Below are 12502 nucleotides of genomic sequence, written 5' to 3'. Positions count from 1 at the left end.
CACTTCTCACAGCGGTATGCTCCTTGGAACAGCTGCTCCAAGTGCACATACATGTGGCAAGATGTGCATTGAGTGGCATTTTCAATCCTGCTCATTCTAGCAACTATGAAGTTTAGAAGTACTAACAGTAAACTGTACTTCAATAACTATACCTTGTTTAACTGCTTCCTTGTTCAAACTGCTTCTGGTTCTAACTGCACACACTTTAAACAACCAGCACTTGAAATCAACCACACATATCAGTCAGTACACGCAAGCTCAGGATTCGTTAGAAGCCTCTGTTTAAATAGGGACACCCACCAGATGTGTTAGGTTATCAATTAACTAACCCCACCCACTGCAGGTGTGTGAGGTCAACCAATTAACCAACCACACCCACTCTGCCTCAGGCAGGAGAAAGGGGAAAAAAAGTTACAGGCTTCAAATTACAGCACACTTTAAAAATAGATTAACCCACTGCACTCTCCCCAAAAACAGCCACCCCTGCTAGTATACCCAGTACTTCCCTTTCCTTCTGGTTCTAACTGCACACACTTTAGACAACCAGCACTTCAAATCAACCACACATATCAGTCAGTACACGCAAGCTCGGGATTCGTTAGAAGCCTCTGTTTAAATAGGGACACCCACCAGGTGTGTTAGGTTATCAATTAACTAACCCCACCCACTGCAGGTGTGTTAGGCCAGCCAATTAACCAACAATGTGCGGCTGTTCTGCTCAATGTCCTGGCCACGCCCCATGTTGTTGTGTTTTTTAATGTTTGTTGGGGGTAGAGGGATTGGGTGAAGGGGGTAGTTGCCCTGAGGTTGGGTGGTTAGGCCTACCAGGTGGGTAGCGGCAGTGGTTAACCCCTTCATTACCATAGCGGTTCCGACCGCTATGGTAGTGAAAGGATTAACTCCTCCCGCAACCTTCCCGGCAAGCCTAACCAACCACCCTGGGGCAACTATCCCCTTCCTCCACCCCCACTGTCCCCAATAAACAGGCTATTCAGGTTTAACCCCTTAATTGCCTTAGCGGCTAGCCGCTAAGGCAGGGGAGCGCAAACTTTTGGAGCTGCGCCCACTTGTCTGCTCCCCCCAGTGCTCGCACCCTTCTTACCTTTTTTTCCTGTGTCAAATGACGCTGTGGGGTCATGTGACGTCACATGACCCCACGGCGTAATTTGACGCCGCATTGCCATGGGGACTGGCGTCACTCCAAGCCTTCTGAATCCCGGTAAGTTGAGTTACGGAGGCCTCGCACGCTCCCCTGGCATTTAATTTAAATGTTTTGGGGAAGAGTGGTGGGCCTCTGCCACCGCCATGCCCCACCTCCCCCCCCCCCAAAAAAAAATCTGCAACCACCGTGCCCCCCAGTTAGCCTAAACCTGCGCTAAGTTAACGAACCTGTTTTTATTTTAATGTGTGTGCGGGAGCAGGGGGTCTCTGGAGCAGAACCGTGTTGTTTCAGGTCTGGGGACCCCTATTTCCCGCGATACCGGCCCCGTTATGGGGTGCCGGTAACCCCATGCAATGTTTAAATCTCCTGCTTCACTTGTCCGGGACATAGGAGATACCGGCACCCCATAACTGGGCCTGTATCTCAGGAAGCAGGGGGTCCCCGGATCTGAAATCAACGCGGCTCTGCTCCGGAGACCCCCTGCTTTTGCACACTAGTATTACATTTTAAATTAAAACAGTGCGATCGCCTGTGAGAGCTGCGCAGGGAGAGGCGGCTCTCTCTGTTCAGCTCAGAACGTGGCCAGATCGTATAGGGGAGAACTTAGAAAAAATTGAGATCACTTTGCTGTTGCGCCGTACGGTTTTGGCATTTTCCTGCCCCACGGTTTGAGAGGGTCCCAGATTCTTTCTGAATACCGTGATAACATAAATGACAACCCGTTCGGCGGGAACATGCCAAACCTTGCGAGATAACAGCAAACTCATGGAAGTAGAATAGGCCCCTTGGGGTTTTGCCGTATTGAAATACTTTTGTTCTTCAGAGATAAAGCACAGTACAACCTCTGTACTCTTCCATTGCACACAATCTCTAATAAACCACTACCTGTATATCACAAGACGGGACATGTATCTATACAGAGTACAGTGGTGGGTGTTGAATAAGGTTTGCATAAGGGGTGCGGTACAGAAAAAACACCATTAGACAAGTAGCTCGGGGCTTTTCTAAGAATACTCTTGTAGTGTTCAGATCTGGGAGTATAAAAACACCCTTTGGGGAACTCCTGTTGATCTCAGAGACAAGTTACAACAAAGTCAGAGCTCCGTGCCTGAGGAATTTAAAGGAGCAATACCCACAAGCTAACCTACTTTTTTCTTTTACCATGTTGGAATGGAGGTAGGGGGGTGGGGTCATCCCGTACTGGGCAGTGCTATATTCAGATATGGGAACACCCTGGTTTGTGAGATATTTACAGGTGAACTTACCAGCATAACTTCCTGGTTTCTAAAGTGGATTTAAATTGGCCATCTAATATCGTTTCTATCTACCTCTTGGTCCTTGATAAGGTAGCCATTTTGTTTTTACTGGAGAGGGAGATCTAAACCCAGTAACTTCACTGTCGAGTATCTCAGAAACTGTAAGGAACCCAGAGCTGAAAATAGTATGCTTCAGCTCCAAAGGAAAAATAAATCCAAATAAAGGGGGGTAGATATATGTATATCTCTAATTTGTTCTACCATATACATTTTTGAGGTGTTACATTCTGTGACCGGCCATTCTATAAACACTCTATGGGAATATTTTATTCCCCTAGTTTGTATTAGCCATAATTTTCATGTTGCATTTATAGTACTAGTGTTACTTTTTTGCATTTTCCTTTACTTAGCATTATTATTTTCTACCGGACGTTTCTTTTATATATAAATCATACTATGGGCCTCATGCTATAAGCAGCGATAAGCCCCTTATCGCCAAAAAAGCCTACTGCTATTCAGTAAGCCCTGATAAGCTGTCAATAAGAGAAAAATCGTGGCTTTTTTGCTCTAAAAAAAAATCCGCCAAATGCCCGCCGATAAGCCACTTATCGCGGCCCGCGTTCCCCCCAATAAAGTCTCGCGCCCCCCCTGGGGGGTGCACCCTCCAGTTTGCGCACCGCTGACTTAGATACTACTTCATGAGGCCCCTGAAGTCCCGCACCCCATGATGTACTAACATCAGTACATGATGTACTGTACATTACACCGAAAGGGTTAATTTACAAACTTGCAGCTTTTCTTTCTGTATAAAGGAAAACTGAATTTTTTTCTTATCATTAATTTATTTTCTCCTGGTCCCTCCATGGCAGCAGATGACATGAGGGATATGCTCCTCCCAACTGAGGCTGGACACAGAATACCTGACTCTTTGAGACCTGTATGAACCCTCCTCCAGTGGTACGTCTAGCCAAGCTTACTATTCACATACCTACATATTCTCACTCAAGAATAAGAAGAAACTATAGTAAGATCTGTTAAAAAATGTACTACAAAATCCTTCTTTAAACACAATAGGGTGGGAATTGGAGGGACCAGGAGAAAATAAATTAACGGCAAGAGAAATTTCCGATTTCTCTCCTGTCAGCGTTTGACATGAGGGAATGTCTCACAGCAGTTCCCCCTGGTAATAAGGTTGGTAAATTATAACGATATAGTCACTTGGAGATTCTTCTTCCCTCACGTTTCTTCTGATGATGCGGACATCTATTTGATAATGTTTTGAAAAGGTATGGAGGGATGACCATGTAATGGCTTTACAGACTTGTGCTGCTGATGCATCCTGTTTCACCACCCAAGATGTCGCCATTGCTCTTGTGGAATTAGTTTTAATGGCATGTGGGGTCTACATGCCTTATGCCTTGTACATTTCCATGATCAGTGTTTTGATCCATCTTGATATTGTGGCATTAGAGGCTGATTTACTCCTTTGAAGTCATGAAAATAAGATGAAAAGGATACTAGTATTCCTGAAATTCTCTGCTCTCAAGACAGCCAAGGTATGAAATGACTGCTCTGTTCTATTCTTGGGGTTAGGACAAAATGATGGAACGACTATTTCCTGATTAATGTGAAAAGATGAGACAACCTTGGAACAGACAAAATGCGTTCTGAGAACAACTTTATCTTGATGAAAAACACAGAATGGTGGATCACATGAAAGAGGTCCGAGCTTGCTTACCCTTCTAGCCAATGTGAGGGTTGTTAGGAAGTTAGTCTTTAGTATTAACCATTTTTTGGACACTGACTGTAATGGTTCAAAAGGAGGCTTCTACAGCACTTGAAGGACTAGATTTAGATGTCATGGAGGTACGTGATCCATGAATCTGGGTTTGATCTTGCCAGTGGCTCTGATGAAGTCCTGAATATATTTATGATTGTAAAACTAAACTTATAGTAATCCGCTCTCCAAAGAATAATGTATTCAATAATTAGTTAGAATTCAGCTGGTGCATGGGGATGAGGTTGGGGATGAGGTATTGCATGAACACAAACTAGAAGATCACAAGGTCTCCCAAAGATCCCCAATGGTTGCACTCTATAACTGCTGGAATACAGGGGGTTTAATACTCCCCAACATAATGTCAGATAGGCTATATAAGTACATGAAGTAACATCTCCCAACACTGTGGGAGGACAGTAACCACTAAAAACCTGAATAGGTCGAAAATAATGAAATTTTATTAAACCTTAAACAACGGCGCAAACACATAAAATACAATTAAAAATGGGTGGTGTAGTAGCTTCCACAGGGAACAGAGGGTAATCTCTAAGTAGCTATATATAGTCCCTAGTGAAAGATACTGAAATGTTCCATATAAAGAACGGGTGAGGTATAGAAAAAGAAAAGTGTACTGTACATCTGTCCCTCATGACTGTGGTCTTCGGCGAGGCCCTGGAAATGTATACTGGCTACATAGAGTTATGGCTAAGGTTCATTGATGATATCCTTGTACTATGGAAAGGAACTGTGGAATTATTAAATGAATTCGTGGATGCCCTTAACACCAATCTATACAACCTGAAACTTACCTTTGTCTCAAGTACTTCGAGTATAGATCTTCTGGATATCACTCTAACCAAAGATACGGACGGTAAACTTGAGACCACTATATTCAGAAAAAGTACAGGTCTTTACCTGTGGCACCCCCCAGACATCAGTACATTCGTGAGTGTGTTAGCAGTGGCAGTTCCCGGCATCGCGGACCTGTAGAGGCTGAGTTACAACATCTACTTACCAGGCTTCGGTTTTGAGATCAGGACATTGTGCTACGGGCGTATTACCATCAGCTTTGCTGTAAGTAGGGTTTCAATTTTATCCCTACCGGATGTCATCGCTTTATAGTGTCTCTAGCCCAACATTCAAGTGTTTGTTGTTTTTATATACATTTTAATTCATTTGCATTAAATTTGTAATTATTCTCTTGTCAACCTTATCAGTGATTTTTTGTTTAAGTTGTTTTTAGTTGCACTATGATCTTTTTCTCTTTTTTTCTTTTTTGTTTTTGTCTTATTTGTTTGTTTGTCTTTCCACGAGACTTCATTGAAGAATCTGCTTTGGATTTCATCCCAGCTGTATTGGACTTTATATTTGGTCAGGCTATATTTATATTTCTTTTTGAAGGCGCCGGTTTATTTGTTTTTATTGGTGTAAATACAGTACATAGACTAGGGGATCATTCCAATCCAGTGCGAGAGCATCTACTCCATGTGTCTATACATCTCGCTGCCTTGAAAAGAAAAACGGCATTCATTATTGAATCTCATTGCCATCAAGTCTATCGATGATCTTCCCCATTTGACTGTGATCGGCTGGAATATCTGTTGATCCAGTGACCATTCTCCTGTGCCTATAGTCTTGCGACTGAAGTAATAAACTCGAGCGTGGTCTACCCCGACGATGAGTACCGCAATAACCCTTCCATTTTCTCTCCCTCCACGTAGCTCTATTCTCTCTCTCCCCATCCCTCCATTCCTTCTCCCTCCCCATCCCTCCATTCTCTCTCACTCTCATACCTCCATTTTTTCTCCCCTCTCATCCCTCCATTCTATCTCCCCCTCTTCTCTCCATTCTCTCCCCCCCCCCTCATCCCTCCATTCTCTGTGTCATGGGAGACCAGGACTTTTAACACATTTAAATTTGTACTGGGATTATTCACTAAGAACAAAATGCAGTTTATTCGGGTAAACCCACGTACAACACAAAGAATTACACAAAATACAGACAAAAACACACTTACTATCCCGGGGGGGCGGGGAGGGGGATGAGTCCGACCTTGAGGGGAGGGGGGGGGGGAATCAAGAGCCTGGACTGAGACGTTACGGATCCACTGCGACCGGCAGGTAGAACAATAAACCCCAAAGGGGGACGACCCTTCAGAGGGAATGTAAGGGAACAGTATATGCTGCAGGGAAGAAGGAGTCCTACACGGGTTATCTTGGGGGGGATGGAGGAGCAGTCCCAGGGTAGGCGGTAGGTCGTGACCCAACTCCACTCTATTCATGGGAGGTGGGGGGACCCGCCAATTACTTAACAGAGGGGATGATATGTCACACCTATCACACATAAGATGAAGGTAACATTTATGGATACATTATCCCTCATGAGCCGCCCCCCCAACTAGCTAACAACTGTCACAGAGGCACTGGGAAACTGGGAGGCAGTGAATGGAACAAGTTAGAGAGTAAAGATCCCAAAACTCCGGCAGAAACCACTGCTTTCCCGGCTTAGAGTCTCCGGAGGGGAGAGAAGACCCGGGGGGGGGCAATAGGAGGACATCTATTAGAACTTAGTATTTCATTTGAGCTCCAAGTTTCTGCTTCGGCTCAAGCAGCAACATATGTTTATATGGGGTTCTTAGTAAGATAGCAGACTAATTTAACCTAAGAAAGGGATTTATAAGAAGTACTCGAGAGAATAAAAAAAACAATAAAAAAAAAAAAAAGTTCACTTTAAACTAGTTGTTTTTTCTAGAACGTAGATTAAGGTTATATCCAGTTGGTATAGGTCTTAAAACAAATAAAGACAATAGCAACTTGGCCCACCCACTACACTACAGGTTATTCATAAAGGAGGTACCAACAAGTGAGCACCTAACTAAAGGGCTAAGCAAAAGAGGTACCCGATTAACAAGGGGGGCAAATTGAGCTAATCTCACATGCATCTTAAAGTATATTAAGGTTTTATGCAAAAGTGAAATACAATGGTGTTGTATGTCAATGTTAAGGTGGAGTCAGAGTGATAAGTTATATACATTAATAGTTTATGCCAAGAATAGGTCCCTGGGGTGACCGGAGCGAACCCAGCCAACCTCGGTACACTGAGATGCGCTCCCAAGCAGTCGGTACGCTTAGTCGTGTGCGCCCCACACTTACCCTTGATCCCTGTTTTCTCCCAAGTTTCCAAGGAAACCAGAGCTCCGGGCCATGGAATTCATGGAAGTTCCATAAAGCTCTTTACTTTTTCTTCCCCTTTCTCTCCCCTCCTATTCTCTACCTCCCACCACACTACCATTCATAAAAAGTTCCCTACATCCCTCCCCCCTCTTCACTCTCCCTCCCCCTCCTCCACCTCCTCCCTCACCCCATGTCTCTCTGCCTCTCCCTCCTCTGTCCCTTCTCTCCAACTATCTCTCTCTCCTTTCCCTCCTCCTATCTACACCTCTCTTTCCCTTCCCCCCTCCTCTCTCTCCATTCCCCCCTCCTTTCTCTCCCTCCCCCCTCCCCCCCCCCTCCCCCCTCCTCCTCTCTCCCTCCCCCCTACTCTCTCCCTCCCCCTCTTCTCTCTCCCTCCCACCTCCTCCTCCTCCTCTCTCCCTCCCCCTCCTCCTCTCTTCCTCCCCCCTCCTCCTCTCTCCCTCCCCCCTCCTCCTCTCTCCCTCCCCCTCCTCCTCTCTCCCTCCCCCCTCCTCCTCTCTCCCTCCCCCCTCCTCCTCTCTCCCCCCCCCTCCTCCTCTCTCCCCCCCTCACCCTCCTCCTCTCTCCCCCCTCACCCTCTCTCCCTCACCCCATGTCTCTCTGCCTCCCCCTCCTCTGTCACTTCCCTCCAACTATCTCTCTCTCTCCTTTCCCCCTCCTATCTCCACATCTCTCTCCCTTCCCCCCTCTTCTCTCTCCCTTAACCCCCTCCACTCTCTCCCTTCCCACCCTCTCCTCTCTCTCCCCCTTTCCCCCCTCCCCCTCCTCTCTCGCCCTCCCCCTTACTCCTCTCTCCCTTCCCCCTCCTACTCTCTCCCTCCCCCTCCTACTCTCTCACTCCCCCCTCCTCTCTCTCCATTCCCCCCTCCTCCTCTCTCTCCACCCACCTCCTCCTCTCTCCCTCCCACCTCCTCCTCCTCTTCCTCTCTCCCTCCGCCTCCTCCTCTTCCTCTCTTCCTCCCCCCTCCTCTCTCCCTCCCCCCTCCTCTCTCCCTCCCCCCTCCTCTCTCCCTCCCCCCTCCTCTCTCCCTCCCCCCTCCTCTCTCCCTCCCCCCTCCTCCTCTCTCTCCCCCATGTCTCTCTGCCTCCCCCTCCTCTGTCCCTTCTCTCCAACTATCTCTCTCCTTTCCCCCCTCCTATCTACACCTCTATTTCCCTTTTCCCCTCCTCCTCTCTCCCTCCCCGCTCCTCCTCTCTCCCCCTCCTCCTCCCTCACCCCATGTCTCTCTGCCTCCCCATCTCTGTCCCTTCTCTCCAACTATCTCTCTCTCCTTTCCCCCTCCTATCTACACCTCTCTTTCCCTTCCCCCCTCCTCTCTCTCCATTCCCACTCCTCTCTCTCCCGCCTCCTCCTCTCTCTCCCTCCCCCCTCCTCTCTCTCCCTCCCCCTCCTCTCTCTCCCTCCCCCCTCCTCTCTCTCCCTCCCCCCTCCTCCTCCTCTCTCCCTCCCCTCTCCCCCCCTCTTCTCCCCCTTCCTCCTCTCTCACTCCTCCCCCTCCTCTCTCCCTCCACTCCTCCTCTCTCCCCCCTCACCCTCCTCCTCTCTCCTCCCTTACCCCTTGTCTCTCTGCCTCCCCCTCCTCTGTCCCTTCCCTCCAACTATCTCTCTCTCTCCTTTCCCCCTCCTATCTCCACCTATCTCTCCCTTCCACCCCCTCCTCTCTCTCCCTTCACACCCCCTCCTCTCTCTCTCCCTTCCCACCCTCTCCTCTCTCTCCCCCTTCCCACCCTCATCTCTCAAGATTACATGTATAGCGGAGCACGCCTACCCGGACAGAGCCACGAGACAACAAACAGTGAGTTATTCACAATTTCTTTTATGGAGCTTCCCCAGGTGAACTGGCCATATATGCAAGTCGTCTAAGGGGCTCAGTACCTTCCCCCCTCTCTTTCCCATCCCCCTCTCTTTCCCATCCCCCTCTCTATCTTTTTCCCCCTCTCTTTCTTTTCCACTCCCCCTCTTTCCCTTCCCCTCTCTCACCCTTCCACCCTACCCCCTCTCTTTCCCTTCCCCCTTTCTCTCTCTTCCCCTCTTTCTATCCCTCCTTTCCCCCCTATTTCCTTCCCCCCTTTCGCTCACATCTCCCCTCTTTCCCCCCCTTCTATCCCATCCCCCCTTTCCCTTCATCCTCTTCCTCTTTCCTTTCCCCTCCCTTCCCCCTCTCCTCCTCCCCCTCTCTCTCCCCCCACCCCACCCCCAACCTCCTCTCTCTACCCTCTCCCCCACCCCACCCTCCTCTCCCTACCCTCTCCCCCACCCTCCCCTCTCCCTCACCCCACCACACCCTCCTCTCCCCCCACTCCCTCAACCCACCCTCCTCACCCTATCTTCACCCCACCTCCCTCTAACCACCCCCCTTCTTCTCCCCCCCCACTCCCTCTGTCCCCCTCTCTCTCTTTCTCCCCCCTCCCTCTTTCTCCCCCTCCCCCTCTTTCTCTCCCTCCCCCTTTCTCCCCCCACTCTCTCCCTCTTCACCCACTCTCTCTCCCTTTCTTCCCCTCTCTCCCCCTCACTATCTCCCCCTCCCCTCTCTCCCCCCTCACTTTCTCCCCCTCCCCTCCTCCCCCCCATCTCCACCTCTATCCCTCCTCTCCACCCCCCCTCTATCCCCCTCTACTCCCCCCTCTATCCCACTCCATTCCTCCCCCCTCTATCCTCCTCCTCTCCACCTCCCCCCCTCTATCCCCCTCCTCTCCCCCTCCCTCTATCCCCCTATCCCCCTCCCACCCATCACCCCCTACCACCTCTCCCCCCTCTCATCTCCCCCTCCCCTCCTCCCCCTCTCTATCCCTCCCCCACTCTCACCACTCACTCAGCATATATCACACATACACACACCCCTATGCAGTGCCACCTAAAGGCTGGAGGAGTCATTGAACTGCCCTGACCCTGCTCCACTTTGCTAACAGTCCAACCTCCGCAAGCCTGGGACATTTCAAAAACTGTTGGGACACCAGCACAATTCCTTAAAAAATGGGGCTGTCGGAGGACTTCCGGTGATGCTGAGGAGCATGGTCGGGTAGAAGAGGAGCTCCTGAAAACCTCGCATACAACCCGCCAGAACGAGCGATTTTAGCCACGAAAACATCTCACCAAATACACCAGAAATTACTCAAAGAGCGGAGAACATGCCTATCAGACCGAAGGGAAACCAGGGCCAGGGGTCACTAAGTATTTTGCCCCTGCGCACCGCCCGCTGGAGCAGAGCGGAGACTCCCAAGATGGCGCCGAAGAAGCAGCCCACGCGGCACAAATGGAAGCGGCAGCCGATCCAGAAAATTTGGAGCTGCAGGAGCTCGGCCTCAATAAAAATTATTTTGAGTCCCTGTTTCACAAAATGAGACGGGGGTTCCAGGAAGACCTGAACACAGCCATGGAGGGCTTAAGAGCGGACATACACGGCCTCACAAAACGCACAGACGTCTTGGAGTGCAAAATAGCAGACGTGATGGGATCACAAAACTCTACAGAAGAAGAGGTGGTCAGATTGGTCCAAGAGGTCAGCGAACTACCCGAGGCCCTGGAGGACCAAGAAAATAGAGATCGCAGAAAAAAAACTTACGCATAAGGAATATCCCTGAAGTGGTTTCCTCTGACGTTCTCCAGACTTACCTCGCCGTAGAGACATGGTGGTGAAACTCCACATGTACTCGGCCAAAGAAAAAATAATGGCCGGAAGTAGGAGAGCTGGCGACCTGCAAATAGAAGACAACGCAATCCAGATCTTCAGTGACCTGTCGAGAGCTATGATCGCAAAGAGGAGGGAGATAAAGCCCCTCATCAATATCCTCAAAGAGCGTAGCATCACCTACCACTGGGGCTTCGCCTTCAAATTGATAGTTCTGCGAAATGGCCGCCATCACACCATATCCAGACCAGAAGACTCCCCGTCATTCCTCAAAGCACTGGGTCTAAGCACACCGCAAGACCGAAGAACGGCCTCAAAGACCGCAGCACACTCGGAAGAAGCAGAAACCCTCCGGAGCCTCGGAGCAATTAGCTAAATCAGAGGCTCCCCAATGCTACTGACTAAGACTTATGTCTCCCGCAGTGTCCCCTATCTAATTGAGGGCCCCCCTCCCAATTACCTACTAATGCTTCATAGAAGGCCGCGGAGTTCTCCTCGCTGGAAGCAGAATACTTCATAGAAGGCCGCGGAGTTCTCCTCGCTGGAAGCCTCCACAAGATGTTAACCAACACCCTGTCGGTATCTTCCGAATCCTGATGGAAGATCTGTGCAGCGTACAGTAGATCCTGTATACTGCTTTCCTCCCACCTCAGTCTCCGGCGTCAGAGTACCACGGGGCCGCCCACAACACCTGGCCCAGGTCCTGGAACCCTAGGAAAATATCACCTCCATGAAAAGCACCCCCCTCCCCCCCAAGCTAGCCCTAGCGCTCCCTAATTCCCCCCCCTTTTTCTCCCCCTTCACCCCCCCCCCTCCCCTCCTCCCCGGTCCCGCTCCCCCTTGTTTTCCACCCCTCTCTCCCCTCAATCCCCTCCCACTCCCCGGTCCACTACTCCCCCCCCCTCTCTGGCCCCCATTCCCCTCCCCCCCCCACTGCCCCTACCCCCTACACCCTCCAAGGCGCTCCCACCCCCCACCTCCACCGACAACTCAACCTCCTCTGGACCCATGGAGCTGATGGCTCCCTAACATCTTCCACCCAGCACTCGCCTCTCTCTCTGGGGGACGCGGCTCCTGTTCGACGCCCTTACCTCTGTCTGGTCCGGATGCCACCGAGCCTCTTCCCCCCCGCAAACCCTGTTGCAGCCCAGCACTGGCCACGGCAGCTCCCAGGACTGATGCCTCGCAAGCCGCCCTCCCCAGAAGCTCCCGCAGTTGATGAGCTGATGAAGAGAACCCGCACCTGGATATTTCCCCCTGATCTGACCCCCTCCCCCCCCCCTTTAACACGATGGACGAATCTCCTCGCCGCCCCCTTCCAATCGCCAACTACGAACTACCTCTCTGCGGACCAGGAGAGTAAGGTTGTATATATCTCCCTTACCACCCCCCCCCCCTAGTAATTACTATATGTGTCCCTGATCGCCCCCCGCAGCTTCCAGAGAACCAACGTGACACCGAAGTGCCCCCACTTGCTAACA

Source organism: Ascaphus truei, chromosome 6, assembly GCF_040206685.1.
Source record: "Ascaphus truei isolate aAscTru1 chromosome 6, aAscTru1.hap1, whole genome shotgun sequence".
Taxonomy (NCBI): domain Eukaryota; kingdom Metazoa; phylum Chordata; class Amphibia; order Anura; family Ascaphidae; genus Ascaphus; species Ascaphus truei.
This window is presented reverse-complemented; position numbering follows the sequence as displayed.